We start from the raw sequence: 19,534 nt of genomic DNA on the forward strand, positions 1-19,534 counted from the left end.
TCAAATTCTCTATTTTAACAGAAATTTTCAGTTATTTAATTGTCATAACCTATATGGTTTATTGGTAATAAGACCTCACCTCACTTTCTACTTACTAATAATTCCCAGAAAATTATATTCTAGCCTCATTTTATCACCTGAAATTGTTAAATGGAGAATAGTTTTCTATGCATTTGAGTATTCCTATCTTCAGAAAATCAGCTACCCATTATATTCATTTTATATATGACCTACTCATTGTCTACTTAGTCACAGATTACTACCTTTGGTATATGTATTAAAGGTAAACAGTGTCTTTCAAAATATTTTAAGCATCTGAATGATAACATATATCCAATCATAATTTTATTATGATATTTGGAAAGACATGAGGATGCTGATGATTCTTTGTGTGTAATGATCTGTATATAAAATTTGACATCATATTCTGAATCCCATAGGGAATTTATATTCATTTATCTCTTATTGATTTTTGTGTCATAGTCTGCTATGTGTGATATATTGCCCAGAGGAATTACTTTTGTATTTTGGCATCTCTTTAGTTGGTTTACTTGTCATTGACTCTGAAGTATTATGTGGAAAATATTTTCTCCTTTCCTCTAAGTAGCACTTTTACTTGCCAGACCATTAACCATATAATAGTTGCCCATTCTAATGATGATTTTATTTTCATATGCATTTTGCTTTCTGGAAAGGCTGACCATAAAAGTAAAACTGCATTCTAGTTAGATTAATATTCCAATTAGTAAGAAACTGGCATATATTCACTACAGTCTCTCACTCTCTAAAACCAAACAAAGTATGAAGCACAGTTAATCAAATTTTATAGCTTCGTAAGCACACAAAAATATTTTAAATATTTGCTATTTGATGGTTGTTGAGAGGTTTTTAAATTTGTTTTGTTTTGGGTTGTTTTGTTTTGTTTTGTTTTTGCTACTATGATAAGTCCTACTATGTATCGTCTCTCCATCTGAGGTTCCTGACTAAAAACAAACAAACAAAAAACACCTAAAAGAAACAATATTCAGAAGAGATCAATTTACTATTTAATTCATGGCTGGAAAACTACAAGAACTCCTCTCCTCCACTGCCATGCAGAATTCTGGTAAGTGTTGCAATAGAGAAAGTAGCATAGGACTGAGTTTTTAGTATTCGTTTTTGTCTTTGTCTCCCTCCAAACAAAATAACCAAATAACCAGTTTTGCTTAGCGGTCTTTATCTGACTTATTTACTCAATAATAGGCTCAGAAAAATAGAAAAGAAAAAGTTGGCCTTTGAAACTGGGCAATGTCATGTCCCTAATGTTATATGAAATTACAGAGGAATGTTTTGTTAAAAGATCCTAATATATAAAAACCCTGGGTTGTAATGACCAGTAATGACCGGAGTCTGACCAACTGGAAGTCAGTGCTGGCCCTGCAAGCGGTAAGGGGCAATCAGGCAGGTGGACAGAAGGGTTAGGGGTGATCAGGTAGGCAGACCAGTGGTTAGAGGTGATCAGGTAGGCAGGCCAGTGGTTAGGGGTGATCAGGTAGGCAGACCAGCAGTTAGGGGTGATCAGGTAGGTAGGCAAGCAGTTAGGGGTGATCAGGTAGGCAGATGGCCCCTTAGGGCTGGTTCCATCCCCCAGCAAAGAAAGAGGGAGGCCCAGCCAGCCAAGCCATTGCACCCCAGCCTGTCACCTACAGAGGGAGGCCACTGGTGGCAGGGGAGGGGGGGGCAGCGCTGCACAGATGGCAAGCAGTGGCAGTGGCGGGGATGGGGCCAGCTGCCTGCAGCCCAGGGAAGGAAAGCCCCGAGAGGCCCTGATCTCAGGCCACGCCTAGGGACCCTACCCTAGGGGTCCCAGATTGTGAGAGCATGCAGGCCGGGCTGAGGGACCCCACCCACCCCTTCGAGTGTACACATTTCTGTGCACCAGGCCTCTAGTCTTCATTATAAAAGACATCTATGAAAAACCTGAGGGAAGAGCATACTCAGTAGTGAAAGCCAGGATGCTTTCACTCTAAGATCAGGAACAAAACAAGGATATTCATTCTTGCCACTTATATTCAATATTGCATTAGAAGCTCTATCTAGGGTAATTAGGCAAGAAAATGAAATAAAAAAATGTGTATTAGAAAGGAAGAAATATAACTATTCTATTCACAGATGACATGATCTTGTATATAAAAAAACTCTGCACTAAAAGCTATTAATACTAACAAATAAGCTCAGCAAGATGCAGGATTAATATAAAATAATCCATTATACCTTTATGCACTTGCAATTATCAACACAAAAATGAAATTACAATTCCATGTAAAATAGTATAAAATGAATAAAATAGTTAGGAAATAAATTGACAAAAAAGTATACAACTTACAGTCTGGAAACTATAAAACATTATTGGAAAAATAAAAATTAATAGAAAAAAATTATATCATATTCATGGATTAGAAGACTTAATGTAAAAGTGGCAATACAGCCCTTAGTGATTTGGCTCAATGGATAAAGCATCTGCCTGTGGACTGAAAGGTCTCAGGTTCAATTCCAGTCTTGGGCACATGCCCAAGTTGTGGGCTCCATCCCCAGTAGAGAGCATACAGGAGGCAGCCGATGAATGATTCACATCTTTAATCTTTCTCTCTCTCTCTCTCTCCCTCCCCCTTCCTCACTGAAATTATATATATGTATATATACATATACATATATATATATATATATGTATATGTATATATATATATATATACTTTTAAATGGCAATATACCACAAAATAATCTACAAATTCCATGCAATTCCTATAGAGTCTCAACTTGTTTCTTTGTTGAATTTGAGAACTGATCCTAAAATTTATATGCAACTATATAGAAAGCTATCAAGAATATGAAAAGGCAACCCACAGAATGAAATAAAATATTTGCAAATCATAATGTTATAAGGAATTTGTATCTAAAATATATAAAGAATCTTTGCAACTCAGTAATAAAAATGCAAACATACCAATTTTAAATATGAGCAAAGCATTTGATTAAATAGAAATAACAAGATATTCCACATTATTATTTATCAGGGTAATACAGATAGAAGCCACAGATAACATATCATTTTATGCCCACTTTGTGTATATGTGTAGGACGGTTTTGTATGATGGCTATAATTATAAAATTATATTATGTAATTATAATTATAAAAACTGAGATAACAACTATGCTGCGCCAGCACAGCCAAGGGTTTGGCGAGCCTGAGGGAGGGCCGGTGAAGGATGAAGAATAAAGACAGACAGAGAGAAAAAGCTGGGTCTAGGTGGATCTTCTGTGCCTTGCTGAGGCCACAGAACAGATCCAGACTGCAAAGCTGATGCTTTATTTATAGTCAGGGACAAACAAGGTAATTTACAATGTTCTTGTAAGTTTCACTTGTTTTGGCAGCACTTGCTGCCCCTCCCACAGCCCACTAGCTACCCAGGAAAGATCTAGGGAGCAGTCACAAGATCAAGCTTTATGCTTAGAGGACTGTGCCCTCCAAGCTGGGACTTGTTTGCGACTTTGCCAGCAGGTCAGTCCAAGGCTTAACCCTATAACCGCTCCCTACAAACAACAAGCATTGTTTTTGCTAGGGTGTGAAAAGATCAAAGCCTCATACGATGCTGGTGGAAATGTAAAATGGTGCTTAAACATAAAGTTATCACAGGACATAGCAATTCCACTCAGGTATATTTCCAAAGAAAATGAAAACTTAAATTCATATAAAACTTGTCCCACTATCCATGTTTTTTGTTATAGGATATTTTTTCATAATAGTCAAAAGGTGGAAATAACTATATCATTTGATGATAAGACAGAATGTGATATTTAATATTATTTGGCCATAAAAAGGAATGGGTTACTGATATGTTCTACAATATAATTAAGCCTTGAAAACCTTATGCTTCGTGAAAATAGAGTCACAAATATGACATATTACATGTTCCATGTTTATGAAAAGTCCACAATAGAAAAGTCTATGGCAATAGAAAGCGTTTTGCTTAGGGCTAGGAGGCTAAGGGATCTAAGGTGATAACTAAAAATATAGGGTTTCTTTATGAAGTAATAAAAATGTTCTGATATCAACAGTAGTGATGGTTGTACATATTTGTGACTATACTAAAATACATTGAGTTATATACTTTGGGTGAATTGTATAGTGTATGAACCATGCATAGCTTTGTAAAGCTGTTATTTAAAAAAAGAGCAGCCTGGCCTGCGTGGCTCAGTGGTTGAGCATTGACCTGTGAACCAGGAGGTCACGGTTGGATTCCTGGTCAGGGCACATGCCAGGGTTGCAGGCTCAAGCCCCAGTAGAGGGTGTGCAGGAAGCAGCTGATCAATGATTCTGTCTCATCATTGATGTTTCTATCTCTCCCTCCCTCTCCCTTCCTCTCTGAAATCAAAAAAAATATATTAAAATAAAAAATAAAAAAGAGCAGTCATTATCAAGATCGGATTGTACTTAGACATATTGAGCAACTTGAAAGCACTGGATTGCTTAGCTCTGTGATTCATTGAGGCACATTATTGAACAGAATTGCAAGTTGTTTGGAAACACCTCTTTATTAAGAACATATAATTTTACCCGCATTATTGTTTTAAAAGAAAAACATCTAGTTTTAAAGTTCTGCAAGTACATATACTCCTCTAAACATTATTTGCAATAGCTACCAGTATTTTGACTTCTTTCAAAGGTAATTCCACTGCTTTAAATATAATATTCCATTTAATTCTTGCAACCAAAATAAATTAAAAAAAACATTCCAAGACTATTTTGTGTTTAAGGTTATGGCATTAAACAGAAGTGCCCCCAAAAGAGGTAATGAAAGAGTGCTTAATATGTGAACCTCTTGGCAGAAATGAAATCTAAATATTGATTTATCTGAATATTGTCACAATAAACAAAATTCTATAAGACCTCTAACAGTTGCATCAGCAGAAAGATCCTTTGCAAAATTGAAAATTATCAAAAAATATTTGTATCGTTCATTTTCAAGTGATTAGCATTACTTTTTTATTTATACATCAAAAATGAAGTTATTAAATGTATAAATTTTAATGATCTAATATATATATATATATGTTTAGAAACACTAGCCACAAATATTTAATCAATCAAGATATAGCATTACTAATGTGTTTTTGTAGTATATAAAATTATGTATTTCTTTAAATATATTTTTATTGACTTCAGAGAAAGAGAGAGAGAGAGAGAGAGAGAGAGAGAGAGAAACATCGATGATGAGAGAGAATCATTGATCAGCTGCCTCCAACATGCCTCCCACTGGGGATCAAGCCCGCAACCCAAGCACATGCCGTAACAGGGAATCAAACCATGACTTCCTGATTCATAGGGTCTATGCTCAACTATCGAGCTACACTGTTGGGCTATAAAATTATGTATTTTGTACATCTGTAATTTTTTGTTCTTCTTGTTTCACTTTTACAACATTCATAAGATATTTTTAAAGAAAAAAAACTATACATTTAATGTCTTCAATAACTTATTTTTGGAGTTTTTAATGAAAAAGATCTTGAACTACACTTCCATTTTGTACTAGTTCTAACATTATATGCAGTAAAATTAGAAAAGGTTAATGCAAAACATGTGCAATTATGAGGGTTTTGTTGATGTTGGTGACTATGAATTGTGATACCAGTCAACCTATATATGATTCTCATCTCCAATTCTTATCTGTTGGTATAGAAATTAAGACAAAATGGCTTATTCCAGAATTACAGTTTTGTCAAAAGGAAGTGACCAAGATTCTTTTTGGAAATGGCAATAAAAATATTGAAACAATGGACCATAAAATCTAAGTTGGATAGAAATGCAAGTGGGGAATGGAGAGGGAAAATAGAGAAATTGTTTGGATAAATAAATAATATGTAGTTAGCAGAAAAAGCAGGCTGAGAATGTTTCTCAATATAACCATAAATTAAGATGTTTAAATATTTTAGAATGTAGTACTTTGGAATGAAGAAAAAGTTTTGAGCCTGACTATGGAGAGCATAGCTAAGATAGAGTGGGGAAAATGTTCATGGGCAGTGAGTCAAAGGAACAAGTTCCATATATTGAATATGCCTTCTAATTGTGTGATGAAAAATCTGACAAGATGATCCAGCTACAGTGTGGATATCTATAATAAGAATTTGTAACAGATTGAGAACTGAAGGTTGAATGAACATTAAAAGGTTAACAATTTTCATTAGACCAGTCTGCTATTATAATAATCAAATGTGTTTATAAACACAAGTAAACATATGCACACCAGTCTTTTCCAATGTCTCCTAGTGTAACAATAAAATCAATTGACTAGCAATTAATGTGGACCATTGGGTGACAAGTTTAAATAAAATATGAATTCACAAGAACAATTATACAATGTCAATATGATACTTAAAGTAGTATCTGACTTTAAGTTTACTTCATTTAATATTTTTTATTCCCTACTTTCTTCACAGAAGTGTATTAGCAGTAAATATTTGTTATACAAAGTAATGTTAGTAACATAATACAACATTTGGATAACATATAGGTGGCATAAGAAATATCTCTAACTTATATGTTATAAATTAATATGCAACATTTAAGAACATTAAAAATAATTCTGGCCCTAACTGGTTTGGCTCAGTAGATAGAGCATCAGCCTGTGGACTGAAGGGTCCCAGGTTCGATTCTGGTCAAGGGCATGTACCTTGGTTGCGGGCACATCCCCCGTAGGGAGTATGCAGGAAGCAGCTGATCGATGTTTCTTTCTCATCGATGTCTCTAACTCTAACTCCCTATCCCTCTCCCTTCCTTTCTGTAAAAAAAAAAATCAATAAAATATATTTTTAAAAAATAATTCTGGTATGTTTTTATCAAAAAAAGTATCTGATATTTGGAAACCAAAGAAAACTGAAATGTTTAGATAATTATATTTGTCATACAAACACAGACACACACACATGCACAAAACACCTAAATTAGATTGACATATGCAGCACTAAAATAATATTATTCCAAAGTTTTGTCCCAAGTTTTCAGATCACAATCACATAATTTTATAGTACAGCACCTAAAAACTTCTGTCCTTTCACCTTGGTTTATGTTTCAATTTGAATCAACACAAATTTTCATTACCTTCCCATATAAGCACCATCAGAGATATTAAGGACAATTTATTTCACACACCCCATTTTATTGTTTACTTTATAGTCACAATTTTCCTAATTGCTGATTTTATCAGTTTCTGTATAAGATCATTTATTTATGTGTAACTAGAGGCACAGTGCACGACATTCGGTGGGATCGGGCCTAAATGGGCAGTCGGACATCCCTCACACAATCCAGGACTGCTGGCTCCCAACTGCTTGCCTGCCTGCCTTCCTGATTGCCCCTAACCACTTCTGCCTGCCAGCCTGATCATCCCCTAACCACTCTGCTGCCAGCCTGTTTGCCCCCAACTTCCCTCCTCTGCTGGCCTAGTCACCCCTAACTGCCCTCTCCTGCAGGGTTGATCACCTCCAATTGCCCTCCTTTGCAGGCCTGGTCCCTCTCAACTGCCCTCCCTTGCAGGCCGGGTCCTGCTCAACTGCCCTCCCTTGCAGGCCGGGTGCCTCCCAATGCCCTCTCCTGCTGGCCATCCTGTGGTGGTCATCTTATATCCACATGGGGGCAGGATCTTTGACCACATGGGGGCAGCTATATTGTGTGTTGCAGTGATGATCAATCTGCATATTACTCTTTTATTAGATAGGATAGAGGCCTGGTACAGGGGTGGGGGCCAGCTGGTTTGCCCTGAAGGGCGTCCCAGATCAGGTGGGGGTTCCCTTGAGGTGTGGGGCAGCCTGAGCGAGGGGCCTGTGGTGGTTTGCAGGCCACGCCCCCTGGCAACCCAAACAGAGGCCCTGGTATCTGGAATTTATTTTCCTTCTACAATTGAAACTTTGTAGCCTGGAGCGGAGCCAAGCCTGGGGCTCCCTCCAAGGCTGGCAGCCATTTCTGTTGGGGTTATAATTGAAACTTTGTTGCCTTAAGCGGGTGGGCCCGGCCAGGGTGTGCAGAAAGCTTTGCTTCCCCTGTTGCCGGTGGCAACCCTGGCCTGCTGTGGTGGTGGAAGAGGCTCCTGCCACCGCCTCTGCACTTGCCTGCCATGAGCCCGGCCTCTGGCACACTGACCACCAGGGGGCAGCTCCTGCCTTGAGCATCTGCCCCCTGGTGATATTCTGCCATTCGGTCTATTTGCATATTAGCCTTTTATTATACTAATATAGGATATCAAATATGTATAATAAAAATAACTCATGTCTTGTATCAAGCTGTTGAACTAAATGTCTAAAAACTTGTTGCAATAACATTCATTTCAATTCCACTGGGAATAGCATGTGGCAGAGAGTATCTTTAAAGTTCATTTAACGAATAAATAATCTGTAACAGGTAAAAGGGAAAAATTGCAAAGGAAACATAACTAGTTTCAAATACAAAAATCTGGCCTGAAAATAATAAAAGCAACAGATTATGCCCATGAATTAATCTCCAACCTGAAGTAAAAACAGATCCTTCCTGAATTCTGTACAAAGGCATTTGGAATCGTTTTGTTAAACCACTATTTGAGTTCTCCATCCACCCAGACCCACCAAGTCTGCATGCAGTTACTATATTGGTAACAGCTTAGTTTTCTATGATTTAGGTGTTATGGTTCTAGAAAAGAATGGCAGAAATTTGGCAAATCACCACAAAAAGGTCATGAGTTACCATGATTCACTATCTTAATAGAAATTATTGGTCCTTCACTAAGTATCAGACATTAAAATCAGCAGTGATCAGCAGACCTGGCCAGTCCCCTCCCTCCCAGAGCAGGCCATGTTAGGGACAGAATTAGATCCACAAAGAATAGCCATAAATACTGAAACACTGGATGAGTTGCTGTCATTTCCGAAGTCCATTATTTTGAGACCTAGCCGAATTTTAGGGGGTTTAAAGGGGCTTGCCAGAGGCAAGGCCACTAGCCCAATTCCTGAGCAACATATAGGAGTGAATCATGGTCACTGAGATAAATAAGGATATTCTAAGTTTTACTGGGCAATTTTGATTTTGTTTAGCATCTTTTAACTACCTAGTCTAGGACTATTAACTTTCTGTGTCTATGTTTCCTCAATTACGAACTAGTATACCAATATTATTTTCTCATTTCCCCCCTGAGAATTAATAAGACTGTAAAGCAATTAAAATGTTCACAGTGGATCCATAACGGTTCAATATTTTAATATCTTTATTATATTGAAGAAAACAGACATTTCTAAATAGTTTTCAAGCTGGGAAACATGGGAAAAATAACCAGTTAATTTTAGCTGACTAGCTAAGAAACAGTCACCCCTTAAGTCATAGGAACATCAGTAGAGATGGAGGGAAGGAGAGAATTGAGAGCTTTTTAGGGGATGGAATCAGGAGGATCTAATAAGAGACATGGACCATGAAAGAGAAGAGAACACAAAAATATTGGCTGAGTTCCAGGTCTGCACTAAATAATTGGAGGAGCAAATTGTAAGTGGAAGAAGAGGATGAGTTCAATTTTGAAAAGCTTGGCTTTAAGGTGCTTCCAAATCATTTTATCTACCTATCTATCTATTTGGAAATGATCAGAGATGGTAATTAGGGTCAGGGTAGTCAATAATCTTATTCAAGCAACAAAAAGGAACTGGGTAAATAAATGCTGCATGTTTACTCTAGAGTTTAGTGACTTGGAAATAACTGCATGATAAAATTTTGAGTGAGAAAAGCAAATAAATAGTATATTAATTCATATGGCATTTTTGGTAAAGAAATCTATTTTCCCATGCAATTCCATATGTGTTTACCTTAGAAAACTTTCAATAATGTTAGTTCTTACACATTGGTCATATAAATACTTAAAATGACACAATAAATTATCAATGTAATTCATAAACTCAAGATCATTAATAATAATCTTTAAAGTAAATATAGTTATCATTGTCATTGTTATCAACAATAAAACACTTAACTCTGAGCCAATCTCTTTAGTACTTATGTATCAACTTTTTAATTGTCACAACACAATGAGATATAGACAGTGTCAGAAATCCCATTGTACAGATAAGGACACTGAACAGAAAAAATTTGGTAATTCACCCCAAACAAATGGTATGTTGCAAAACCCATATTTAAACTCAGGAATCTGGCAGCATAACTCATGTTCTTTATCATTACACTAGTATCACATTAGTTAATGCATATACTAGTACATGGAAAGAAGTGGTGAATGGTCTTATATGCTTTAAATTTTCTCATATTCGGTGTTATGTTATTTACATATATAAATATACTAGAGGCCCGGTGCATGAAATTCATGCACGGGGGCGAGTGTCCCTCAGCCCAGCCTGCACCCTCTCCAATCTGGGACCCCTCGAGGAATGTCCAACTGCCCATTTAGGCCCGATTCTGGTAGGATTGGGCCTAAACGGGCAGTCGGACATCCCTCTCACAATCCAGGACTGCTGGCTCCCAACTGCTCGCCTGCCTACCTTCCTGATTGCCCCTAACCGCCTCTGCCTGCCAGCCTGATCACCCCCTAACCACTCCCCTGCCAGCCTGATTGATGCCTAACTGCTCCCCTGTCAGCCTGTTTGCCCCTAACTGCCCTCCCCTACAGGCCTGGTCACCCCTAACTGCCCTCCCCTGCAGGCCTGGTCACCCCTAACTGCTCTCCCCTGCAGGCCTGGTCACCCCTAACTGCCCTCCCCTATAGGCTTGGTCCTCCTAACTGCTCTCCCCTGAAGGCCTGGGTCCCCCCAACTGCCCTTCCCTACAGGCCCAGTTGCCCCCAACTTCCCTCCTCTGCCAGCCTGGTCACCCCTAACTGCCCTCCCTTGCAGACCTGGTCCCTCCCAACTGCCTTCTCCTGCTGGCCATCTTGTGGTGGCCATCTTGTGTCCACATGGGGGCAGCCATCTTGTGTGTTGGAGTGATGGTCAATTTGCATATTACTCTTTTATTAGATAGGATATGAAAATACATAAGGTTTCTTCCCAAACCTCAGAGAGAAGACAGGGGAGAGGAAGGGGTAAGAGATCAATCAAAAGACTTGAATGCATACATATAAGCATAACCAATTGACACAGACACTAGGGGGGTGAGGGCATATACGGGGGTGGGGAGTGGCAGGAGAGAGGTAATGGGGGAAAAAGTATATGTAATACTTTAAACAATAAAGAATTTTTTAAAACAAAACTAATTCATTGATCAAAGAAATCATTTCAAAAATATTATAGTAAATAGTAGCAGATATATTTTTAATGATTTGCTTATCCATTTCAAATCCCTAATTATAACGATACACTACAAGCCATTAAGATATGGATATATTAATATACACCTCTCTCTTACATACGCACATGCACACACACATGCACACAAATGTATATACACAGCAAATATTATAGATATATTCATAAACTCATTTTGCCAATATATACTACAAGTTTACCCTTAAATAATATATTCAGTATTATATTGTACTAGAGGCCCGGTGCACGAAATTCGTGCACGGGGGTGTATGTCCCTCAGCCCAACCTGCACCCTCTCCAATCTGGGACCCCTCGGGGGATGTCTGACTGCCAGGCCTAAACAGGTAGTTGGACATCCCTCTCACAATCCTGTACTGCTGGCTCCCAAGTGCTCGCCTGCCTACCTGATTGCCCCTCACTGCTTCTGCCTGCCAGCATGATCACCCCCTAACCACTCCCCTGCCAGCCTGATCAACGCCTAACTGCTCTCCTGCCAGCCTGATCGGCCCCAACTGCCCTCCCCTGACAGCCCGGTCACCCCCAAATGCCCTACCCTGCATATTCCCTCTTTATTAGATAGGGTTTTTTTTCTTTAACATATTGGACAGCCCTAACTGGTTTGGCTCAGTGGATGGAGCAACGGCCTGCAGACTCAAGGGTCCCAGGTTCAATTCCAGTCAAGGCCATACCCAGTCCCAAGGCCAATTACAGTCAAGGCCATACCCCAAGGTTGGGGGCACATACCCAGTGGGGACTGTGCAGAAGGGAGCTGATCGATATTTCTCTCTCATAGATGTTTCTAGCTCTCTATCCCTTTCCCTTCCTCTCTGTAAAACATTAATAAAATACATATATAAAAAAATAAACATTTAAGATTCCTCCATATCTGCCTGGCTGGTGTGACTCAGTGGCTGAGAACCCAGGCTGGGCTGAGAGGGGATCACTGCATGGGTCCGTGCACCGCTGCCAACCTGAGACCCCAGGCTGGGGCGGGGGCCCATTTGCTGCGTGGGTCTGCGTGCCACTGCCAGCCTGAGACCCCAGGCTGGGGCGGGGGCCCATTTGCTGCGTGGGTCTGCGTGCCACTGCCAGCCTGAGACCCCAGGCTGGGGGTGTGGACTCAAACCGCCGCTTGGTGCTGGAGCATTTGCAAGTGGCTATAGGCGGGGCGGGAATGTCCCCGCGACACTTTGGTGACATTCCCGCCCCGTCCCCAGCCGCTTGGTGCCGGCACTCATAGGCTCCGAGTGGCCAAAGGGTGTTCTGGGACCCCTGCCACTTAGGGCCTAAACACGGGCCTACAGGCTAGGAGCAGCCTGGGTCCACAGGATGTTCCCGGGACCCAGGCCGCTCAGCGCCTGCCTATGCAAATTAATCGCCATCTTTATTGGGTTAATTTGCATACTCACTCTAATTGGCTGTGGGCGTAGCGAAGGTACGGTCAATTCGCATTTTTCTCTTTTATTAGTGTAGATTATGATTAAGGGTAAGGTAAAATTAGATCAAGCTACTTACAGTAAACTATTTACTAAGTTACTTGTGAGTTTGCATTTTTTTGTCAAACTTTGGTGACATATTTTAGGTGTTTGAAAGGGAAAAAATAGCAACTAAGAAATATAGAATAAGTTGCTTAGACAAATATAGAAAATGCATGGTTCTCATACAAATTTGCCTGCATATATAGCAAATAGACTTTTGTTGATAGATCGTTTTTCTCTCATTGCATTTCCTAAATCACAGTATATTTGTGAGTGTAGTTCTAACCTACTAGCAAGCTCAAAGTTTATAAGTAACCTGGCTTCAGGTCTAATGGCTTCAAATTTACAATTCTAGTCACCTAAATATTTATCTTCCATCTGGATTTAAGCATCTTATATCATCTCTGTTTGGAGTTGAAATGATGGAGATTCCTTCCTTTGCACCAATACGGCTTCTGATTTACTCTTTGTATTCTTAACTATGGGCTATACAGGAGCTCTGAGGAAGACACAATGTTTTGTAGTGGAGGAAGCCTGAGGATAAGCCTGATAAAGAGCAAAATGGGAGAGTCAGTGGAATGCATTTCTCGCTTCATTTTATATTTGATGGATACACTTCTATTATGAGTCTTTATTTGGTACTCTGTCAATTTTCTAAAAATATTTGTGTTTCTGACATATTGATTTTTATTCTTTACCTTAACTGGTAAATGTGTCTTTTCCACTTTATGTCAAGCTTGTAAAAAGAATCTGTTTTATATGCACCTAATTCTGAATTATGAAAATAATAAATGTAATTTCAATAACAATGGGATATTTAATGTCCTTCTGTCTACCAGTAATACCCAGAGTCTCTCTAGCAATCTTTTGGGCATTGTAGTCTCTTTCTGAATTGCACTTTACAATTCCCCAGGGGCTTAAAGTATCATCACCATTAGCTTTAGTCTCACCAGGCGGATAGTTTGCTTTTTTTTCTAAGTGTTTTGACCAATTTTTAAAAAATTTGAACAACCACTGCTGCAGGAAATGAAAATTATGCTTGAGGCTCAGTGAATTCTCAAGGCTCTAAAAAGTTAAGGCAATTCAAGCCATAAATTCTCCTCTTCCCCTAAAGAAATGCCTTACAAAAACAATCTGTGATGCATAAAACAGGAGACAACTTTTATCTTTTTATTTTTTGGGGGGATGGTGTCAGAGAATTTTAAATCTGTGGGTGCCAAGTGATATTTACTTGTTCTTTGAACATAGGAGAAATTTCTGAAATGGTTCACATGACTTACCCAGCTCTGTGTGTTTTTTTCCTTCAAAGGTTATTCATAATTGCCAAGCATGAAGAAATAAATCTCTTAGCAAACAGAAGTGGTATGTCAGTGTCATTTGCAGTGAGAACTGCTTTTGCAAGAGGTAAAGGGTCTACAGTGCTTGATATTTTATGATTCTGGGACTCAATCTCCAGAGGCTCTTCGAAAAGCAGAAAGGGCAGGTTTACATGCTTATCTCCAGACAAGTGCTGGGATATTATTGATGCCAAATTTCTACTTCAAATAGCATCATCACCTGCAAGTTGTTATCTGCTCTTGTTTTTTTAACATGGTGACAATTGAAAGAATTAACACAATTCACTCATCCAGAAATTACTCGGCAGGGAAGAGGGTTCCTATTAAATTCAAGAATAAGAATTAGCTATCATCAATTTACTAAACAAACATTCAAGATTTTTAGAATATGTGCAATGTGTCAGTGCCTATGTGAGAAACTGTAAACAAGACTTAAGATGAAAACCCTTACTGTCAAGGAAATCACCACCTAATGAGAAAAGCGCTCTAATACTCAGCAATACATGCCAGCTTTGCTGTATACCAGAATATTAAGAACTTCTTTATCCAGTAAGGACAGATGGGATTTTCATTGAGAACAGAAACACTTGATTGGTACATTGACAGCTGACATTTAAATTGAAATTCTATTTACCATAGTCCAATTTACAGATGGATATTTTAATCAATATTTCAGTCAAATAGAGGAATTAACAGAGGTTCAGTCCACATAGATACAGACCAGATGAGGGCACTCAACAAGAGTGCAAAGGGTTGATACATATTCACTTTAGCTAGTGAAGATAAAGGAGAACAGTGATTTTCCCTGTGATACGAATCCTATATAATAAAGAGGTAATATGCAAATTGACTGTCACACCCTTGAGCAAGATGGCTGCCCCATGTGGTCACAAGATGGCCACCACAAGATGGCCGGCAGGGAAGGGCAGTTGTGGGTGATCAGGCCAGCATGGGAGGGCAGTTAGGGGCAAATAGGCCAGCAGGGGAGGGAGGACAGTTGGGGGTGACCAGGGATGAAGGGGAGAGCAGTTGGAGGAACCAGGCCTGCAGGGGAGGGCAGTTGTGGGGGGACCAGGCCTGCAGGGGAGGGCACTTGGGGGACCAGGCCAACAGGGCAGGGCAGTTGGGGGGGACCAGATTGGCAGGGGAGGGCAGTTGGGGGAACCAGGCCTGCAGGAGAGGGCAGTTAGAGGTGACCAGGCCTGCGGGGGAGGGCAGTAAGGGGGAACAGACCTGCTGAGGAGGGCAGTTAGGGGTGACCAGGCTGGCAGGGGAGGGCAGTTGGGGGCAATCAGGCCAGCAGGGGAGCAGTTAGGCATTGATCAGGCTGGGAGGGGAGTGGTTTGGGGTGATTAGGCTGGCAGGCAGAAGCAGTCAGGGGAAATCAGAAAGGCAGGCAGGCAAGCAGTTGGGACCCAGCAATCCTGGATTGTGAGAGGGATGTCCAGTGGGAACATGCCTAAACCGGCAGTCAGACATCCCCCAAGGGGTCCCAGATTGGAGAGGGTGCACACTGGACTGAAGGACACCCCTACCAGTGCATGAATTTCGTGCACTGGGCCTCTAGTGTGTACATAACAGTCTATGTCTCCAGTACATCCTTATGGCTACGTTTTTCTGGTTTGTGTTTTGTTTTTGTTTTTTTGTTAGTTATTGTTTGTTTGTTTCTTTTGGTGTGTTTTTTGTATTATTTTTAAAATTTATATTTATTGTTGAAAGTGTTACAGATGTTTCCCATTTTCCTCCCATTGACCCCCTCCACCCTGCACCCATCCCCAGGCCTGTGTCCTATGTCCGTGTGTTATGTATATACTAGAGGCCAGGTGCACAAAATTCGTGAGACATCCCTCTCACAATCCAGGACTGCTGGCTCCCAACCACTCACCTGCCTGCCTGCCTGATTGCCCCTAACTGCTTCGCCTGCCAACCTGGTCACCCCCTACCACTCCCCTGCCAGCCTGATTGGCACCTAACAGCTCCCCTGCCGGGCCGGTAACCCATAACTGCCCTCCCCTGCTGGGCCGATAACCCATAACTGCCCTCCCCTGCTGGCCCAGTAATCCCAAACTGCCCTCCCCTGCTGGCCCGGTCACCCCTAACTTCCCTCCCTTGCCAACCTGGTCGCCCCTAACTGCCATTCCCTTCTAGCCTGATAGCCCCTAACTGCCCTTCCATGCCAGCCTGGTCACCCCTAACTGCCCTCCCCTGCAGGCCTGATCGCCCCCAACTGCCCTCCCCTGCAGGCCTGGTCTCCCCCAACTGCCCTCCCTTGCAGGCTTGGTCACCACCAACTCCCCCCCCCCTTGCAGGCCTAGTCCCCCCCCCCCCCGCAACTGCCCTCCCCTGCAGGCCTGGTCTCCCCCCAACTGCCCTCCCCTGCTGGCTTGGTCACCCCCAACTTCCCTCCCCTGCAGGCCTGGTTGCCCCAAATTGCCCTCCCCTGCAGGACTGATCACCCCCAACTGCCGTTCCCTGCAGGCCTGGTCCCCCTCTACTGCCCTCCCATGCTGGCCATCTTGTGGTGGCCATCTTGTGTCCACATGGGGGTGGCCATCTTGTGTCCACATGGGGGTGGCCATCTTTGACCACATGGGGGCAGCCATCTTTTGTGTTGGAGTGACAGTCAAATTGCATATTACCTCTTTATTAGATAGGATGTATAGATGTTCTTTGGTTAATCTCTCTCTACCCCCTTCCCTCTGACATTCATCAGTCTGTTCCATGCTTCTATGTCTCTTGATCTATTTTGTTCATCAGTTTCTTTTGTTCATTAGATCCCACATATGAATGAGATTATGTGATACTTGTCTTTGGATTGAGGTTTTATAAACATTCTTATGTATATTTTTTATTATTATGGCAGCATCTCTCTCCTCACATCCACTCATATGTCCACTATTAAACTTTGAAGAATAGTAGAGATATCAAAGAGTGAAAGGTAAGGGAGAATCTTGCCTCTGAACTAGAATATTATGAGATGCCCATGGAGGTATGTGGCCCAATCTGGCTGCTCTGGGGCCAAAGCTTGTGGGATTGAGGTTACTGAATTGTGAGAAGGAAATATAAACTCCAAAATAACTTTTATTCCCTTCCCATGCTGGAGTATAACTAATGTCTTAGTCTGCTCAGGCTGCTAAAACAAACTACTGTAGACTGGTTGACCTGAACAACAAATATATATTTCTCACAATTCTGGAGGGTGGGAAGTCTTAGCTCAATGCGCCTGCAGATTTGGGTTTGGTGAGGTCCCACTTCTGGTTGATAAATGACCATCTTCTTCCTGTGTCCTCATGTGACACAAGGATTGAGGGATCTCTGGGGTCTCTTTTATAAGGACTTTAATCTCCATCTTCATGTCATGACCTAATCATTTCCAAAATGCCCTATCTCCTAATAATATCACACTGGGGGTTAGGATTTCAACATTTGAGATGGGGGAGGTTGGACACAAAAATTCATTCCATAACAGGTGATGGGAACCAGATGGTGACATGGTAACAGAGGCTTCAGGGAGGTCAGCCTAGGCTACTGTCACACAGAGGTTATGGGTCAGAGAAACATGCAGTGACACCATGCCACCAACTGCAGAAATCAGCCTAATACAGGAATAAAATGCCTAGGTAGCTAACCAGCTGATCTTAATTCGGAGGACAGGAGGCAGTGCATATCCAAGGACTAGCATGGTCCTTGAAACACCCCTCACCCCAATAACCAACAAGTTTTGTCATCTTTAATCTATTAGCCTTCTTGAAGAGAATGGATAGAACAGGAAATTCTGAGACACTAAGCAATTAGGCAAATGAACTGGGTTAAATATGAATAATGATAATAATGAAGTGTATACAGTACTATGATAGATGTGTCTCTAAGATATTGACACACATAACTTGCCATTTTAAATGTCATAAAACTGTGATAGTTACTATTCTAATCCCCTACTTTAAAAATGAAGCCACTGAGGTACAAGGAGGCGACATAACTGGATCTAGCAGAATAGGGTTAAATCCCAAACTCCAGAGCTCACATTTTAAACCACTGCAGCACACTGACTTTTCTGTGTGGCTCATCAGGAAAATATCCTTTTTAAGTAGCATTTAATTAACAGGCATAATTTTTATGTTATACAATGATGTAATAAATTTGGGAAGTGATATTTTAAATAAAGGAAACTGATTTCCTAACTTCAGATGTACACAAAATTATCAGAATGCAATTTGTGACTCTCTGTGAATAGCATCCTATCTAATAAAAGAGTAATATGCAAATCATCACTCCGCTACACTCACAAGCCATGCCCACCAGCCACAGCCCAGCCGCGCCCATCAGCCAATCAGAAGCGAATATGCAAATACACCCAACCAAGATGGCTGCAGCCTCGGAGAGAGGCCATGGTCGGAACTGGGCGATTGGAGCCAAAGATCAGAGGGGAAGAGCAGAGCCAGCTGGGGTCCCCTGCAGGCAATCAGAGCCAGTTGGGGTCCCCTGCAAGCAATCAGAGCCAGCTGGGGGTCCCTGGCCAGGGCCCGAGCCTCAAACAGAGGCTTGCGGCATTGGCTGGGGGTGGAGCCGGGCCATTGGAACCAGCTGGGGTCCCCTGTGGTGATTGGAGCCAGCTGGGGGGTCCCTGCCCAGGGCCCAAGCCTTAGCCAGAGGCTTGAGGCCTTGGCTGGGGTCAGAGCGGGGCCATCAGAGCCAGCTGGGGGTCCCTGCCCAGAGTCCAAGCCTCGGCCAGAAGCTTCCAGCCTTGGCCGCTGGGGTGGAGCCTGGCGATTGGAGCCAGCTAGGGGTCCCTGCCCAGGGCCCGAGCCTCAAACAGAGACTTGAGGCCTTGGCCAGAGGCGGAGCCTGGCAATCGAGCCAGCTGGGGGTCCCTTGCCAAGGGCTGGAGGCTTTAGGCCTTGGCAAGGGTGGAGCTGGAGATCGGAGGAGATAGGTGTGAACTACAGAGGAAACAACTTTTCTGACCGCTCATTGGCTAAGCTCCCTGTATGCCACTGGTAATATTCTTAGTAACTTGGGTATAAAAATCCAAAAAGGTGATCTAGGGCTTTTCCACCACACTCCTGGTGAAAAAAACGAAGGTCCACTGCTGGAGGGCTAAGAAATGTCATAACCTGCCCTACACAGTTTGGCTCAGTGGATAATGCCTAGGTTTGCCAACTGCAGAGTCCAGGTTAGATTCTGATCAAGGGCATGTACCTAAGTTGCAGGCTCCTCCCTGGCTGGGGCCCAGGTCAGGGCTCATGCAGGAGGCAACCAATCAAAATATTCCTCTCACTTAGATGTTTCTCTCTGTCTTTCCCTTTCTCTTCCACATTCTCTAAAAGTCAATGGAAACATATACTGAGGTGAGGATAAAAAAAAAGAAAGAAAGAAAGAAAGGAATGTCATAGCCTATGAAAGACACATCTTGAAAATGCC

The sequence above is a fragment of the Eptesicus fuscus genome, chromosome 4, assembly GCF_027574615.1.
Source record: "Eptesicus fuscus isolate TK198812 chromosome 4, DD_ASM_mEF_20220401, whole genome shotgun sequence".
Lineage (NCBI taxonomy): Eukaryota > Metazoa > Chordata > Mammalia > Chiroptera > Vespertilionidae > Eptesicus > Eptesicus fuscus.